We start from the raw sequence: 18,975 nt of genomic DNA, 5'->3' as shown, positions 1-18,975 counted from the left end.
CCATGTTAGCAGCATAGATATTTACAATTGTTACATCTTCTTGTTGGATAGACCCTTTAAGTAGGATATGGTGTCCTTCCTCATCTCTTATTATAGTCTTTGGTTTAAAATCTAAATTATTTGATATAAGGATTGCCACCCCAGCTTTCTTTTGGTGTTCATTAGCATGGTAAATTGTTTTCCACCCCTTCACTTTCAATGTGGGGGTGTCTTTGAGTCTAAAATGAGTCTCTTGCAGACAGCATATCGATGGATCTTGTTTTTAATCCAATCTGACAGCCTGTGTCTTTTGATTGGGGCGTTTAGCCCATTTACACTCAGGGTAACTATTGAAAAATGAATTTAGTGCTATTGTATTGCCTGTAAGGTGACCGTTACTGTATATTGTCTGTGTTCCTTTCTGGTCTATGTTGTTTTAAGACTCTCTATTTGCTTAGAGGATGCCTTTCAATATTTCTTGTAGAGCTGGTTTTGTCTTTGCGAATTCTTTTAGTTTTTCTTTGTCCTGGAAGCTTTTTTTTTTTAAGATTTTATTTATTTATTTGAGAGAGAGAGAATGAGAGATAGAGAGCACAAGAGGGAAGAGGGTCAGAGGGAGAAGCAGACTGCCTGCTGAGCAGGGAGCCCGATGTGGGACTCGATCCCGGGACTCCAGGATCATGACCTGAGCCGAAGGTTGTCACTTAACCAACTGAGCCACCCAAGCGCCCGGAAGCTTTTTTTTTTTTATTTTTTAATTTTATAGTGTTATGTTAATCACCATACATTACATCATTAGTTTTTTATGTAGGGTTCCATGATTCATTGTTTGTGTACAACACCCAGTGTTCCATTCAGTACTTGCCCTCTTTAATACCCATTACCAGGCTAACCCATCCCCCAACCCCCTCCCCTCTAGAACCGTCAGTTTGTTTCTCAGAGTCCATAGTCTCTCATGGTTAGTCTCTCCATCCAATTTCCCACCCTTCATTTTTCCCTTCCTACTATCTTCTTCTTCTTCTTCTTCTTCTTCTTTTTTTTTTTTTACCATGTAATGTATTATTTGTTTCAGAGATTTTTATCTGTCCTTTTATTTTCAGTGACAGCTTAGCTGGATATAGTATTCTTGGCTGCATATTTTTCTCATTTAGTGCTCTAAATATATCGTGCAGTCCTTTCTGGCCTGCCAGCTGTCAGTGGATATGTCTGTTGCCAATCTAATGTTTCTACCATTGTAGGTTACAGATCTTTTGTCCTGATCTTCTTTCAGGATTTTCTCTTTGTCTCTGAGACTTGTAATTTTTTCTATTAGATGTTGGTGTGTTGACTTATTTTTATTGATTTTGAGGGGGGTTGTCTCTCCCTCATGGATTTTGATGCCTGTTTCCTTCCTCACATTAGGGAAGTTCTCTGCTATAATTTGCTCCGTTATACCTCTATCCCCCTCTCTATTTCTTCTTCTTCTGAGATCCCAATTATTCTAATATTGTTTCATCTTATGGTATCACTTATTTCCCGAATTCTGCCCTCGTGATCCAGTAGCTGTTTATATCTCTTTTTCTCATCTTCTTTATTTTCCATCATTTGATCTTCTATATCACTAATTCTCTCTTCTGCCTCATTTATCCTAGCAGTTAGAGCCTCCATTTTTTATTGCACCTCATGAATAGCCTTTTTGATTTTTGACTTGGTTAAATTTTAGTTTTTTTATTTCTCCAGAAAGGGTTTCTCCAGTATCTTCCATGGTGTTTTCAAGCCCAGCTAGTATCTTTATAATCATCATTCTGAACTTTAGTCCAACATCTTACTAATGTCCCTATTGATTAGGTCCCTGGCAGTCGGTACTGCCTCTTATTCTTTTTTTTGAGGTGAGTTTTTCTATATTGTCATTTTGTCCAGAAGAGAACATATGAATGAGAGAACAAAATGCTAACAGGGTAACAACGACCCCAGACAAATATACACTAAACAAACCAGAAGAGACCTTCCAGAAAGTGGTTGCTTTTCTGTTCAGAGAGTTACTGTTGTTCTTTTTTTCAATCTATTTTTGAGTTCATAGGTGTTCAATAAGGTTTGATACTTATCTAGCTGAATTCCTGGGAGCAGATGAAATTTAGGTCTCCTACTCTTCTGCCATGTTGCTCCTCCTCCTGAAGCCCATACTTTTAAACCTGTCACTGATTTATTAATTAAGTTTATGTAATATTCCAAATCCTTTGTTGTCATTTCAGCAATCTTCATAACATCTGCACGAAGAGTAGATTTCATCTCATGAAATGACTTTCTTTGCTTGTCCCTAAGAAGCGACTTAAAAAAAATATATTTTTTTAAATTTTATCATGAGATTGAGGTAATTCAGCTCCATTTTCAGGTTGCTTTTCTGATTCTAGTTCTCTTGTTATTTCTACCATATCTGCGGTTACTTCCTCTACTGAAGTCTTTCTTTTATTATTATTGTTATGTTAGTCACCATACAGTACATCATTACTTTTTGATGTAGTGTTCCATGATTCATTGTTTGCGTATAATACCCAGTGCTCCATGCAGTACATGCCCTCCTTAATACCCATCACTGGGCCAACACATCCCCCCACCGCTCTCCCCTCTAGAACCCTCAGTTTGTTTCTCTGAGCCCATAGTCTCTCATGGTTCATCTCCCCCTCTGATTTCACCCCCTTCATTTTTCCCTTTCTTCTCCTAATGTCTTCCACTGAAGTCTTAAAATCCTCGATCCATGGGGGTTGGAAATAACTTTTTCAAAACACCTGTTTATGTTGATATTCTGACCTCTTCCCAGGAATCACAAATGTTCTTACTGGCCCCTAGAATGGTGAATCCTAATCAGAAAATTTTCAATTTACTTTCCCAGATCCATCCGGAGAATCACTATCTATGGCAGCTATAGCTTTATGAAATACATTTCTTCAGTAATAAGACTTGAAAGTCAAAATTACTTTTTTATCTGTGGGCTGTAGAAGGGAAGTTGTGTTAACAAGCATGAAAACAACATGAATCTCATCGGACCTCTTTGTCAGAGCTATTGGATAACCAAGTGCTTTGTCAATGGGCAAGCAGTACTGTTCTGAAAGGATTTTTCTTTTTTTTTTCCTGGGCAATAGGTCTTGACAGTGGTCTTAAAACATTCAGTAACTGTTACAAACAGTTGTGCTGTCTTCCAAGCTTTGTTGTTCCATTTATAGAGCATAGACAGAGTAGATTTAGCATAATTCTTAAGAGCCTTAAGGATTTTCAGAATGCTAAATGAGCATTGGCTTCAACTTATAGTCAGCATCTGCATTAGCTCATAACAACAGAGTCAGCCTGTCCTTTGAAACTTTGAAGCTAGGCCCTGACTTCTTCTCTCCAGCTATGAAAGTCCTAGATCCATCTTCTTCTGATATAAGGCTGTTCCATCCACACTGAAAATTTGTTGTTTAGTGGAGCTACCTTCATGAATGATCTCAGCTAGATTTCTGGAGAACTTACTGCAGCTTCTACATGAGAACTTGCTGCTTCACCTTGCACTTTGATGTTGTGGGGATGGCTACTCTCCTTAAACCTCATGAACCCACCTCTGCTGGCTTCAGACTTTTCTCCTGCAGCTTCCCCACCTCTCTTGGCCTTCACAGAATTGAAGAGAGTGAGGTCTTGCTCTGGATTAGGCTTTGGCTTAAGGGAATGTTGTGGCTGGTGTGATCTTCTATCCAGGCTAGTAAAACTTTCCCCATATCAGCAATAATGTTGTTTTTCTTTTTTATCATTCATGTGTTCACTGGAGGAGCAATCTGAATGTCCTTTAAGAACTTTTCCTTTGTATTCACAAGTTGGCCAACAGTTTAGTGTAAGAGGCCTAGCTTTTGGCTCATCTTGGCTTTTGACATGCCTTCCTTGCTAAGCTTAATCATTTTTAGCTTTTGCTTTATTTATCTTTTTTTAAATGTTTTTTTTTTAAGATTTTATTTATTTATTTGACAGGGAGAGAGACATCGAGAGAGGGAACACAAGTAGGGGGAGAGGGAGAGGGAGAAGCAGGCTTCCCGCTGAGCAGGGAGCCCGATGAGGGGTCCGATCCCAGGACCCTGGGATCATGACCTGAGCCGAAGGCAGATGCTTAACGACTGAGCCATCCAGGTGCCCCTAGCTTTTGCTTTAAAGTGAGAAATGTGTGACTCTTCCTTTCCCTAGAACACTTAGAGGCCACTGGAGGGTTATTAGCTGGCCTAATTTCAATATTGTTGTGTTTCAGCAGATCAGGAGGCCTGAGGAGAGGAAGAGAGATGGGGAATAGCTGGTTGGTGAAGCAATCAGACCACACACAACATTTAGGATTAAGTTTAACATCTTCTGTGGGTATGGTTAGTGGCTCTCCAAAACAATTACAGTAGTATCATCAAAGATCACTGACCACAGATCACCGTAATAAATAATAATGAAAATGTTTTAAATATTGCAAGAATTACCAAACAGTGACAGTGAGTCAAATGTTGCTGGAAAAATGGTGCATGCAGACTTGCTCAAAGCTGTGTTACCACAAACCTTTAATTTGTAAAATACTCGCTATCAGCAAAGCATAATAAAATGAAGCATGATAAAACATAGTATGCTTATATATGAACTCTCTGTGCTTTCTGCTCACTTCTGTTTTGAAACCTAAAACTGCTCTTTAAAAAAATCATCTAATTAAAAAGGAGGAAAAGAAACAACTCTCTCTGTGGGCATTTGGCTGCCTCCTCCTCACACCGCCAGCCTGGTCAGAGCCTGTCCTCTCCTCCCATGGAGCCCCTGTAGTCTGAACGTTGGCAGCCCTCAGGACCCCCAGCCTGGCCTCAGCTGACCGTTCTGTTGTTTCCCTCTCAGGTAAAGGGCCTGAGTACAACTTTCTCACGATGGAGCCCCAGGGGATGGACAATGAGGTTCTGAGCTGGGTCTGCCAGAGAGATGTCAGGAGAGTGAGATGTGGTTTAATGAAATAAGAAGTGGCAAACTGAGCTCAAAGAAGGACCTGCCCCCTACCCAGAGACCCACTTCAGAAGATGACTTTGTGGACCAAAGGCCCTCCTGGGGGCCATCTTGGGAGTATGGTCTGAAGATGGAGGGTCACATGAGGGAAGGAGCCTGAGTCACTGTGTCACCCTTGGAGCAGAGTCACCTACTTTCAGGAACACTCGGATTGAACAGAGACATATTGGCTCCACAAAAAAATCCATGAAATTATATGACTCTGCCAGTTCTAACTCATTTTTCCTGACTTATTAGGTTTGGAATCCAAGTCTATTAATATCTTTGGGGAGACCTTTCATTCCTGGGCACCTGCCTGCACAGAGTAGCCTCACACAAAGAAGAGGGAGCCTCAGAGGAAATAGATCCCTGGGACATTTATGGGCAGTGCCAGGCTTCCAGCAGCAGAAGGAAGCTTTAAAATCAGGAGAATGAAGCTCACTCAGGGATGGGGCCCCTACCACTCTGCCCTGACTGGCTCTTGTGCACAGAAAGGGACATGGCCTGGCCCTGCTTTGACCCCCTAGGCTTGCTGTAGGGCCACGTGGGTCTAGGGTGGCCAACTCCAGGCTGCAATAGTCCTTTCCATGTCCCCCAGTGCCCTTATAAGTGAGATCACTTTATATTTCAGGGCAAAGTTATGGGGAATTGTTTTCTAGAAGTTGGCTGGCCTCCCCCTCCCCCAGTCCAATTGATCTGTGCTCACTGTCAGGCATTTACCTTAGAGACAGAGCACTCCCCAGGGTTCTGAGCCATCAGTTGAGACCCACAGAACACTGGCCCTTGGAGGCAGAGCTATGGAGCCCTACACAGCCATGGAGGGCCTGCTGCCTGCCATCAGATCCACTTTCCAGTTGGTCCTAGAGCACCTGTGGGGTGCCCTGCTGGTGATTTCTGAAAGCTGGAGACACATCCCAGGTCTCCATGAGTTTCCCTGGGAGATCCTGGTATGTACAATCATACTGATTTTGACAACACATTTGTGAAGAGACAACACATTTTAAGAAGTGTGAAGGAGATAGGCAAATGGTGTTTGGCCCATGCTGAAGTCTGTGGAAAAGGTAGTGAGAATATGGGACCAATGACACAAGCTGATGACACTGTAGGGCTACCCGGGATGGAGGCCAGTTTTCTCACATTACAAACCTTGTGCTTATCAGCAATGAAACCAAACCAGAGCAAGCTGTTACTTCAGAATGCTGTTGACTTTCTGGAAAAGGTACAGAAGACCCCGCCTCTTAAACTTTCCCAAGTGACTGGTGACAGACCCATTTTAAAAGCGTCAGAGAAGAATGGAAAACAACTTTGGAAGAAAATAATGGATGTTTTGAATGGAAACACTCACGTTCTAGAGAGTCCAGAACTGCTCGCCCAAGAAATCGTGAGATGGAAGCAGAGACTCCAGGAAACGGAACAGGAGAAAGAAAGGCTAGTGCAGTCGAACGCAGGAATGCAGCAGGCTCTGAAAGATAAAGTCAGCCAATTAATGCCACTGGGTGAAAACCTTCTGAAGACCATCCCCTGGCCTTGTCTCCTTGGAGATCACTTGGGTCATGTCAACTGGGAAGTCGAGCAAAAGAGGGAAGCAGAAAATGCAATCACCCCATCCATCGGTCAGAGAGTGATCTGAAGGGTGTCATTGATGATGCTGATTCCAATGTGTTCCTTCAAAGTGCTGAAGAGAAAAATGAGGAACTAGCCAGACAACTGTGGGAAGAAAATCAAATGAATGAAGAGCTTACAGGACAAACAGCAAGTCTTCAAACTGAGGAAACATCTTTGCAGCCTGAAAATTCACAGCTTGAAAGTGATATTCAGCAGCTGAAGCTGAAGCTTCAAATTCTGTCTGAATTATATCAAGAATACATCATTCAACTTCAGAGAAAATTGTTTGAGGAGAAATGCACTGCTTAGAAATTGAGAAGAAACTTCCCAACACGTGTAGAAACAAGAAATCCCTGCATCAGTTTCACAACTTCTACAAGATGGCCGAAGATATGGGCAGAAAATTCGAGAGAAATACCTCCTACTGTTGAAAGAAGATCCTCTTCCATGAGAAAAAAGCTCAAGAAAGCTGGATGGCAGCTATGGTGATGGAGAGAAACCTCAAGGAGCTAAGGAAAGAAAATGATCTCAACAGGCAAACGGCCAAAGCCGAGTCCAATTTCCAGCCTTTCTCAAGTGGCCCTTTTGCTTCTGCTCTTCCACCAGCAGCCCACAGAGGCCCAGAAGTGTCGAGGACCTCCTGGATCATCAGCACCCCCAGGAAGAAGAGCCAGTAGCAGTGAGGGCCCACACATCGCAACCCAGTCCTGAATTCCCACAACCATGGCATAACATCTGCATGTGTTTTCTGTCTTTAAAGTAATTTTGACTTAACTCTTTTTGGTTTAGATACTATTATTTAATTGATGCTGGAATTGCTCTTATTCAAGTAGACATAGCATTATAATTTTCAGATAACATTTTTCTAATATTTATTTAATATAATTTATGAATATATTATTTTCATATCACTGAACAATCTAGAATTGGATGATACAAGTATTGTATTTTGATTTAAATAAAAGGTCCACTATTACTTCAACCACTGAAATTAGGCATGGATGCAAACATTTTTTTCATATTTTTAAAAAAGATTTTTAAATTTATTTTAGAGAAAGAGGGAGAACATAGTAGGGGAGGGGCAGAGATAGAGAGAGAGAATCTCAAGCAAACTCCCCACTGAGCACAGGGTACAAGATTTGAGGCTCAATCTCATGACCCTGAGATCATGACCTGAGCCAAAATCAAGGGTTGGACGCTTAACTGACTGTACCACCCAGGTGCCCTTGAATACAATCATTTAAAATAATAAAGACCATTTTTGCATGAATTGAGCATTTTTGCATATCATTTTGAAACACACGAGCATGTATTAGAAGTCTGCATAAGTAATTTAATATTTACTTAATGAATTTTGATTACTTTTTAGAAACAACTGCAAAATATCCTAAACAACAATAACACATCATTCAAACTTCATGATATTTTTAGGTTAACCCTAAATTCGTAGATTAATCCCTTTTGGAATCTTGTCTGATACACCAGTCAACTCTTTTTGTATGTATATGAGTTAGGTATCTTTTGTGTATGTACAATTTGTGTGAGCAAGATTTTTCTTGTTAAAAATCTTTTTAAAACTTTGCAGTTTTCTTTATTTTTATGTTATCTTCTGTTACTGACATACCGACTATAAGTGTCCTGTATCTGCATTGCAGGGTGTGTGTGTGTGTTTGCCATTAATGGAAAAATTTATTTTAACCAGATAAAATTTAGAAATTCCAAGTAACAAACAATATATTAGACAAAAAAGTTTGAAAAAATGGCAAAATAATAAGAAATTGGTTGCAATAAAGTCCTCTTCCCCTGAATCACCAGGGTTCTCAATGGCATCTAGAATGGTGAATTCTTCCAGTTTTTCAATTAATTTGTCCAGATATATAAGAGGAATCACTGTCTATGCTGCTATAGCCTTACAAAATGCTTTTCTTGAATAACAAGCCTTGAAAGAATTACTCCTTGATCCGTTGGCTGCAGAATGGATGCTGTGTTTGTAGGCAAAAAATAAAATAAAACAAAACAAAAATTAATCTCACTGTACATCCCCACCAGAGTTCTTGGCTGACCAGGTCTATTGTCAGTGAGCAGTAATATTTTGAAAGGAATCTTTATTTTTGAGCAATAGATCTCAACAGTGGGCTTAAAATAGTCAGTAAACCATGTTGTAAACAGATGGGTTGTCATCCAGGCTTTGTTGTTTTATTTATAGAGCACAGGCACAGTAGATTTAGCATATTTTTAGAGCCTTAAGGATTTTCAGAATGCTAAATGAGCACTGACTTAAAGTCAGCAGCTGCATTAGCCCCTAACAAGAGAGTCAGACTGTCCTTTGAAGTTTTGAAGCCAGGCACTGACTTTTCCTCTGCAGCTATGAAAGTCCTGGATGGCATCTTCTTCTATATATAAGACTGTTCCATCTACACTGAAAATCTGTTGTTTAGTGGAGCCACCTTCATGAATGATCTCAGCTAGATCTTCTGGAGAACTTACTGCAGCTTCTATATGAGAGCTTGCTGCTTCTTCTTGCACTTTGATGTTCTGAAGATGGCTTCTTTCTTTAAAAAAAAAAAGGATTTTATTTATTTGAGAGAGAGAGCACAAGTGGGGATGAGGGGCATAGAGGGAGAGGGAGAAGCAGGCCCCCCCACTAAGCAGGGACCCTGACTTTGGGGCTCAATCCCAAGACCCTGGGATCATGACCTGAGTGGAAGGCAGATGCTTGACCAACTGAGCTACCCAAGTGCCCATGAAGATGGCTTCTTTTTTTAAACCGTGTAAACCAACCTCTGCTAACTTCAAACTTTTCTTCTGGAGCATCTTTTCTTCTCTCAGCCTTCATAGAAATGAAAAGAGTGAGGAGGGCCTTGCTCTGGATTAGCCTTTGGCTTAAGGGAATGTTGTGGCTGTTTGATCTTCTATCCAGACTGCAAAGACTTTCTCCATATCATCAATAAAGCTGTTTCGCTTTCTTATTATTGGTGTGTTCACTGGAGGAGTGCTTTTGGTTTCCTTCAAGAACTTTTCTTTTACATTCACAACTTGGCTAACTGTCACAAGAGTTCTAGGCTATTATCTTGACTTTTAAAGTGCCTTCCTCACTAAGCTTAATCATTTCTAGCTTTTCATTTAAGTGAAATAGAGGCATGCCTTCATTTATTATGCTTTCCTGTGCCCTATGTCTCTCTTTCTCTTCTCAGTCCTCCCTCCTCAATGTAAGTTGAAGCCAATGTTCCAAAAGCATTGTGAAAATTTTAGGGCCTTTGACAATCATGCTAGATCTACTGTGCCAGTGCTCTCTCAGTGGAACAACAAAGGCTGGGTGACAGCACATCTGTTTATAACATGGTTTACTGAATATTTTAAGCCCACCATTGAGACCTGCTGCTCAGAAACAAAGATTGCTTTCAAAATATTACTGCCCATTGACAATACACCTAGTCACCCAAGAGCTCTGATGAAAATGTACAATGAGATTTATGTTGTTTTTATGCCTGCTAACAAAGCATCCATTCTATAGACCATGGATCAAAAAGTAATTTTGACTTTCAAGTGTTATTATTGAAGAAATACATTTCATAAGGCTATAGCTGCCATAGACAGTGATTCCTCTGATGGGTCTGGGCAAGTAAATTGAAAATTTTTGAATAGGATTCACCATTTTAGCGGCCAGTAAGAACATTGGTGATTCCTGGGAAGACGTCAGAATATCAACATGAACAGGAGTTTGGAAGAAGTTGATTCCAACCCTCATGGATTGAGTGGTTCAAGATCTCATGGGAGAAAGTAATTGCTGGTGTAATGGAAATAGCAAGAGAACCAGGATTAGAAGTGGAGCATGAAGGGTCACCTGGGTGGCTCAATCAGTGAAGTATCTGATTCATGATTTCAGCTCAGGTCATGATCTCAGGGTCTTGTGATCAAGCCCCACATCATGCTCCACACTGGGCATGGAGTCTGCTTAAGATTTTCTCTTCCTCTCCGTCTGCCTCTCCCTGCCCCATGCTCTAACTCTCTGTCTGAATATGTGATTAAATTACTGCCATCTCATTATAAAACTTGAACAGATAAGGAGTTGCTTCTTAGGTGTGAACAAAGAAAGATTTTGCGATGGAATCTACTCCTGGTAAAGATGTTGTGAAGATAGTTGAAGTGACAACAAAGAGTTTACAATATTCCATAAACTTAGTTGATAGAGCAGCAGGTTTGAGAGAATTGATTCCAATGTTGAAAGAAGTTCTAGAATAGGTAAAATGCTATCAAAGACCACCCCATGTTATAGAGAAATCATTCATATTCATGAAAAGTCAATCAGTGCAGCCAACTTCACTGTCATTTCATTTTAAGAAATCGTCACAGCCACCCCAACCTTCAGCCACCAACACCTTGATCAGTCAGCAGTCATCAATATTGAAGGTAAACCCTCCAACAGCCAAAAAATTATGGTTTGCTGAAAGTTCATTTGATGGTTAGCATTTTTCAGGAAAACATTATTTTCAAATTAAGGTATTTACACTTTTTTAGACATAATGCTTTTGCACACTTAATAAACTACAGTATAATGTAAACATAACTTTTAAATGCACTGGGAAAGCAAAAAATTCATTTGAGTCAGTTTATTGTAATAATTGTTTTATTCTGGTGGCCTGGAACCAAAGCTACAATATCTCCCAATTATGCATATAATAATAAACCTGTCAACTTGGTTTTTAGTAATTGCTTTATGAATTTTTTAATAAGGTGGTATAAGAAAATTGTTACAATTGAAAATACATTAATAATGTCTTTTATATTTACCTATGTATTCACCTCTACCAGTACTCTTTATTTCTTCATATGGAGTTGAAACTCTGTTTAATATCCTTTCATTTCTGTCTGCAAAAATCTCTTTATTATTTCTTGTGGAGTGGATATACTTATGAATTATCTTTTTTAGTTTATTTGGGAATGTCTTAATTTCCTCTTCATTTTTTCAAGGATAATTTTTCTGGATATAGAATTCTTAGTTGACAGTCTTTTATTTCAGCACTTTTAATATGCCATTCTGTCACTTTCTGGCCTTCTAATGAAATGTCAACTACTATCTTACTGAAATCCCTTGCAGAGGATACGTTGTTTCTCTCATTACTTCAAGATAATTTCTTTGTCTCTGCTTTTAACAGTTTGACTAAGATATTTCTATGTGTGGATCTCTTTGTTTTTATTCCACTTAGAATTCACTGAGCTTCTTGGATTGAAGTTTTTTTTCCCCAAATTTGGTAAGTTTGGGGCCATTATAGCTTCGGATATTTTTTCTACCCCTTTCTCTCTCTCCCTCCTTCTGGAGCTCCCATTTTTCATATGTTGGCATGCTTAGTGGTGTCCCATAAGTCTCTGACGCCTGTTATTTTTCTTTATTCTTTTTTTTTTTTTTTTTTTGCTTTATTCCTCAGATTGTATAATATTAACTGACCTGTCTTTGTGTTTGCTGATTCTTCCTTAGGTCATTCTAATCCCCTGATGAGCCCCTCTAGTGAATATGTTTTATTAGTTATTGTACTATCCCACTACAGAATTTCTTTTTTTAAAAAAAAGATTGATTTATTTATTTGAGAGGAAGGCACAGAGTGAGAAAGAATCCTGAAGCAGACTCCACACTGAGCACAGAGCCCAACACGGGACTGGTTCTCAGGATGCCAAGGTTATGACCTGAGCCAAAATCAAGTCAGCTGCTTAACTGACTAAGCCACCCATGCACCCCACCACTATAGAATTTCTATTTGGTTCATTTTTATATTTCCTATCTCTTCACTGATATTTTTATTTGGTGACACATAGTTCTCATTCTTTCCCTGAATTCATTATATATGTTTTCCTTTAGCTTTTTGAACATATTTATGATAGCTGACTTAAAATTTAGTAAGCCCAACATCTGAGTTTCCATAGAGTCAGGCTATTGATTCCCCCCCCCATTCCTTGTGTATGGGTTATACTTTCTTGTTTATTTTTGTAAATTTTATTGGAAAGTGAACATTTAAAAATGTAATGTCACTTCTAGAAGAAGCTTCTAGAAAGACTCTGGCTTCTAGACTCTCCCACCAATGTTTGTTGCTATTGCTATTTCTTTTATTGTTGTTTTTTGGTGATTTTCCTTGACTATTTCTTTAAAGTTTGTATTCTTTATCATTTGAGGTAACTGACGTCTGCTCAGTTAGCTTAGTGGTAAGCTAATGATTGGACAGAGATTTCCTTCAATGCTTTGAACCAGTAAGTCTCCCAGTCTTTGGTGAGAGGCTCTGTTGGGCATGTCTTCAATGATCTGATCAGCAGTCTACCACTCTGTCTTAGCCTTCATTTCCTGATTGTGCAGAGCCTGGGAAGGCCCTAAGCTTTTACCTCTGACTAGCATCACTCCCTCAGGCAACGGTGATGTTAAACAATTGCTACTGGTTCTTTTCATCGAATACTCTGCAGGCTAGGGCTGTTCACAGAGAGTGGCTTCTGAGTCAAGTAGATAAACACTGAAAGTGGACTTTTCAGGAAGCTGCAAACAGTTCTCTAGGGCTTTTAGGGACTTCCAAAATGTTTTGGCTCCTCCATTGCCTACTGGACTATTTGATTTCACAACTATTACAGTTGTGAGACTGTTGCTTTTCAAAGCTATCTTGTTGCTTGGGAGAGAGTGATGGGATTTTGGCAAGTTAAACAAAAAATTTTTAATTAAAATTCAGTTATTTTTTTGAATAAATATTTCTTGAATTGTTGCAAGCCTTTAATTAATTTCTACAGTTCATATTGCTTGTATAGGGAAGTGAATTTTCAGAAGTCCTTGCTCAGCCATTTGGAAATCAAGCCCAGCCATGTCACTTTTGATGATTATAACATAAATTAGTTCCATTCATATATCATGATAGCTTTTACAAAGAACCCTTACATATTACCTCTTTGTGTCCTTTAAAATTTTGATTTATGAAACATTTTAAACACGAAAGTAGAGAAAATAATATATTGGCTATCCTTGTACCCACTTCCCAGATTTAACAGATGTAATATTTTGCCATATTTGCTTCAGATTTATTATTTTTTTGAGGAAAGAAATATATTTATTGTCTTTCATTTTCCCCTTCTAAAGAAGTTGCCTCTCTTTTGTGGTTGACATGTGTTAATGCTAGTCATATTTGCATATTTTTGCATATGAATGCATAAACAAAATATGTATGTGCATATATCTATATCTATATAATAGTTTATATCCCTTTTAGTGATATTTCACTTTTATATATTTCTTTCTGAAGCTAGTTTTCCTTCTCTTTTGTATTATCATTTGACATCTACCTATGCTGATATATGCAAATCCACCATTTAACAGAATGGATATTTCATTTAATCAACTACAATCTATGTATTCAGTCCTATACTGATGACAGTTTGGCATATTGGCTAAAAATGTGGGCTCTAAAGCCAGAATTCCTGGGCTCTGATCCATATTGGGTTACTTCTATTTCCTCTGTGATTTGGGGGAAATTATTTAACTGCTGTGCCTTGGTTTACTTATATGGATATAACAATAGTACATGCCACACAGAGTCATTTTGAAGATGAAATTACATAATACAAATGAAAAGCTTAAAAGCGTTCTTGGGAAATAATAAGTCCTTGGTAAGAATTAGCTCTTATTACAAACAATGCTGTAGGGAACACCCTCATGTGTACCTCATAACATTTCTGCATTATAGCATATGAAATATCCAGCTCAAATGGATGGGACCAGGGTACATTTCTATCAAAATTACACACATTCTAATCATATATTGATGTAATCAGACAACCAGCCTGGAAAAGGTACATACATATATGCACTCAATCAAAAATTAATGTCCAGAATATACATTTTATAAAACCTTCTATAAGCTGTTAAGAAAATATATATCCATTTAAAAAAAAATGGGAAACAAGTGTGAACAGAAAATTCACTGAAAAGGAAATCCCCAGGACCCAGTAGAGCCAGAGAGTCTAAGTGAATGATTAGTAGTTAGAAAACTTGTAAGTAAGTGACCTGATATAGCTTTAATGCACATCCCCCCAAATCCACCCCTAGGCTTTCTCCACTACTACATTTTTTTCCATCCAATTAATCATGCAATTACTAAATCTCTGCTTCTCTAAATGATGTGTAAAAGAAGTGTCTTCCCCCTGCTTTTGGGGTGTCCTTTTATTTAAACAAAAACATTTTTTTTTCTAGGAAGATTTTCTCTGAGCTGAAATTAGCTAGAGCAACTTGTAACACATGGTGTGTTATCCAAGGATGTGTGCATGTGTTTAAAAAATCTGTGTAGTTGTTTCTACAAATGTATGAATGTAACAGGTGTCCAGGCACACATGTGGTTTTCAGAGCTACTGCTGGTAAAAGAGTTGATGTAAGTGATCTCCTTTCAGAATAGCAACACAGCTAACACAGCTATTTATTTCAATTCACATTTACTGAAATGAAACAGAAATTTGGCAACTTGACTTGGAGTAACCAGAAGTTGGTATGCTCGTGGGCTTCTGAAATATAGGTGGGAAAAACATTTCCTATCTAATCTTTGACATTCTGTGTTCCAAAAGATTTTCATTTTAACCCCGGTCTTAATTGCCCTTCAGTATAAAAATTAATTGTGTTTTCCACTAAAAGGCCAGTGCAGCTTAAGGTTGCTCTAGGGTCTTGGCAGCCAATGCATCTTCTGTAAATGGCTTGATTGCCGTCTGCGGAAAGAAGTGCTGGGAAAGATGTGCTTGACCGAGGCTATACATTACAGTCCAATTAGTGTGAAGATCACTACATGAGTCTTTAACTTTATCTAGTAACTGTCGGAATCTCTAATAGAGACCACAGAGAGAGTGGAGAGGAATTTAGAATCCACAAAAGGGGAATGCCTTTGGCTATATACCAAGGGACAACCAGGGGAACTTCCCTCAAATTTTCTGTTCCCCAAATGCCTCTATTCCTCCTACCATCCAAATTAAGAGTTAAAAACAAAAACCAGAACCTTCAATGTACATGTTCATACGGACAGTACTAAGTATAATAGCGGTTCCTAGCAAGGGGTCTAGGGTCAGGAAACTTGGTTGGTATTTCAGGCTATTTGTGTTGGGTTATTAAAAGTCTGCAAGGTTCAGATCCATCAGTTAATAACAGGAATGGTAATTATTAATATTATTAGATAGCATATTGATTTAAAGAATCCTAACTGGCAAGTAATAAGCAATTTGAGTATTATTACATTATTAATGAGTATTAAAGGAAATTAATGGGCTCCAAAGTCAGGATACTCAAGCTAACTCAACACAATCATTCATTATGTGGTCTTATAAAGTCAGCTTTTTCTTCACTGCCCTCTTTCTCCTCTAGTCATTGGGCATTTTCTAGGCCCACTTGAGTTCTTCTCTCACTTTGTGATAAAGATTTTATTATAGGAGTTCTCAGACCTCCATCATAGCAGGACTGGCTCCACCCAAACCATTCCTTATGAGGGTTACTTGTCAATACCTCCTTCTATTGGTGATTCCCCTTACCCCCCTTTACTAAAGGTTTATGTCCCACCTGGGCAGTTATTGGAGACTGGCACGTCCACCTTTTAGTCCTGGTCTCTCCATGCCCCAGTCTCATGGATCCTCCCTACCCTTTTTCATCTCCCATTGGATACGCACCTGCTTCTCCTGAGAATAAGGTGAGGGTGTATGCTACCTCATATGGGAGGATTTAGTAATTCCCTTTCTCAATTGTTCTTCCTCTGAGAACAGAACCTTCCCTTCTCTGGCACCTCCAAAGTCAAAGGAGGAGATGATTTGAATCAGACTCCAAGTGAGTTGCAGAATATCAGACACTTCTCCCTATGCACCTATGTTTCCAGGCAGAGGATACTATTTAGTGGGCCAGCACACTTCTGCTCAACAGCAAAATTTGGAAGAATATCTTCCTTGAATATTATCCTGACTAAAATTCAGTTGTGTTTGCTTGAAATCTGTGTATATCAGGTGTATCGTCATTGCAAGCACGTATTTTAATGAAATGTATAAATGGATGAAACATGAGTATGAGTTGCTGCTACTATGAAAACTAAGTTGATAGTTTTGGAAAAAAGATGGACAACCATTGTCTTAGTCATTTCAGGCTGCTCTGGCAAAAGCACTACAGACTGGAAGGCTTAAACAACAAATATTTATTCTTCACAGTTCTGGAGGCTGAGAAGTCCAAGGTCGAGGTGCTGACAAATTCGGTTCCAGATGAGAGCCCTCTTCCTGGTTTGCAGATGGTTTTCTTCTTACAGTGACTGTGCATGGCCAGGAGAGAACAAGCTCTATGTCTTTCCTCCTCTTAAAAGGACCCTAGTCTCAACACCAAGGTTGGACTCTCATGACCTCATCTACACCTAATCATCTTCCAAAGGCCCCACCTCCACATACCATCCCATTAAGGGTTCAACATACGTATGGGGAGGAGAACAAACATGCAGTTTATAATAATTATCAGAACTATTTCTTGGGAACTCAGCATGGGTGATGAAACTATTGGGAAATAATAGCAAAAACAAAGAAAAACTGCCCTTATGTTTGGCAAGCTCTGCATGTTATTGCACCATTTTAAAAAACATGAAGCTGAAAATCTTTGATAATATATTTAGATGTGGTTTTATGTCCTTCATTCACTGGGTAGTTTCCATGGTTTAAGATGAAATAAAGTGTTTTATGTAGATACGCATATGTTTATGATTTTTTTAAATCATTTTAAAAACAATACTAACCCTATATAATCAGAGAAGAGGCTTCTGCAAAGCTTAGAAGTCATTTAGAAGTCCTGGGACATTCGAGAGCATGGACTTAGGCCCCCAGCAGGATGTATGCTCCTGCCCTCTCTCCTCTACTCTCCCACTGTGCCAAGAGCTCATGTCAGGTGAGAGAGGGAGGAGGCCAGTACCTGGCGGAGGCACCCCGAGACCTGAAACCAAAGAAAGGAGGCAAAGAAGGAGGTGGGTTGGAACACTGGGAGGGGATAGGAGAAACAAAAATAAGAGAAACCAAGAGAACAAGAGAAGCAATTTTGGGTGGAGAGAGAGCCACTATTAATTAAATACATGTGTGTTTATAAACTCACAAAAATTATGAAATATTAATGGGAGTTGACTATAAGCTAACTACCACTGTATAGTCTTACTACATAAGAATCTTTTTCTTTTCTTTTTTTAAAGATTTTATTTATTTATTTATTTATTTATTTTAGAGAGAGAGTACATGTGTGAGTGGGGGAGGGGCAAAGGGAGACACTCTTCAAGCAGACTCTGAGCTGAGAATGGAGTCCATTGAGAGACTCTATTCCACAACCCATAAGATCATGATCTGAGTTGAAATCAAGAGTCAGAGGCTTAACAGACTGAGCCACCTAGGTGCCCCAAGGGTATTTTTCTTGATTGAAAGAGAGTCTGCCTTTAATCCATGTGTCTCGAAAGCCCACTCACTATCACAGGCAGGCAATAAGCATAAATGGTAAAAAGAAAATTCGACATCGTGAAGCATTAGGATTACCCTTGGTCTTGGCTCTCAGTAATGCCCTTGAAAGTATTTCAGGGGGCCTCTTTAGAATCTTCACCGGAGGGGCACCTGGGTGGCTCAGTCGGTTGAGCGGCTGCCTTCGGCTCGGGTCATGATCCCAGGGTCTTGGGATCGAGTCTCACATTGGGCTCCTTGCTCAATGGGGAGCCTGCTTCTCCCTCTGCCTGCCTCTCTGCATACTAGTGCTTCTATCTCTCTGTCAAATAAATAAATAAATAATCTTAAAAAGAAAAAAAATTAAAAAAAAGAATCTTCACAGGATCACTTCCTACCTCAAATACTAACTCTCGGTAAATAAAGACTATTTCCCGTATAATCTCCCTCCCTTTTCTTTTTAGTGCTGTAGGAATATAAAAGAATGGAAATTAACAGCATAGCAAATTTCAAAATATTTTATATCCTCTAATACATCATGAAATTGAGAAAGTAAATATACTTATGATGATAAAAGTAAAACAACAACAACAACAACAACAACAACAACAACAACGCCATCCTGTCTAATTTAGGGGCTATACAGATGAGTGATGATGTATATAAATTGCTTGCCATATAGAAGGTGATCAATAATGTTCAATATCATTATTGCCAGTGTTCTGTAAGCTTTGTTTCACTCTCTTGGGAGACTTACACGTATATTTTTATATTATTTATATGGAAAAACACTTTCCCAAGTCCAAGTGGCCAATTTATAAATGAGTTTCTGAGATAACACATTCACACACAGTAGTACATGCACTAATGGATATGGAAACTCAACCTGCAAACGGTAGGAGGAAAAAAAAAGCAACACCAGGATCTCATTATTGACCTCCTCCTTTACTTCTGCAT

At 39.0% G+C, this 18,975-nt stretch overlaps 1 pseudogene; it reads left to right on the top strand.

Annotated features, from left to right (window-relative positions):
- Positions 1–5,792: 5,792 nt before the first annotated feature.
- Positions 5,793–7,259, top strand: LOC148163992 (uncharacterized; annotated as a pseudogene).
- Positions 7,260–18,975: the final 11,716 nt, after the last annotated feature.

Source organism: Eumetopias jubatus, unplaced genomic scaffold (genome assembly GCF_037043125.1).
Source record: "Eumetopias jubatus isolate StellerSeaLion01/CBP00866 unplaced genomic scaffold, mEumJub1_p1.0 scaffold_7, whole genome shotgun sequence".
In the NCBI taxonomy this organism is placed as follows: domain Eukaryota; kingdom Metazoa; phylum Chordata; class Mammalia; order Carnivora; family Otariidae; genus Eumetopias; species Eumetopias jubatus.
Note: the sequence above shows the minus strand (reverse complement) of the source record. Positions and strands in the feature narration are given on the sequence as shown.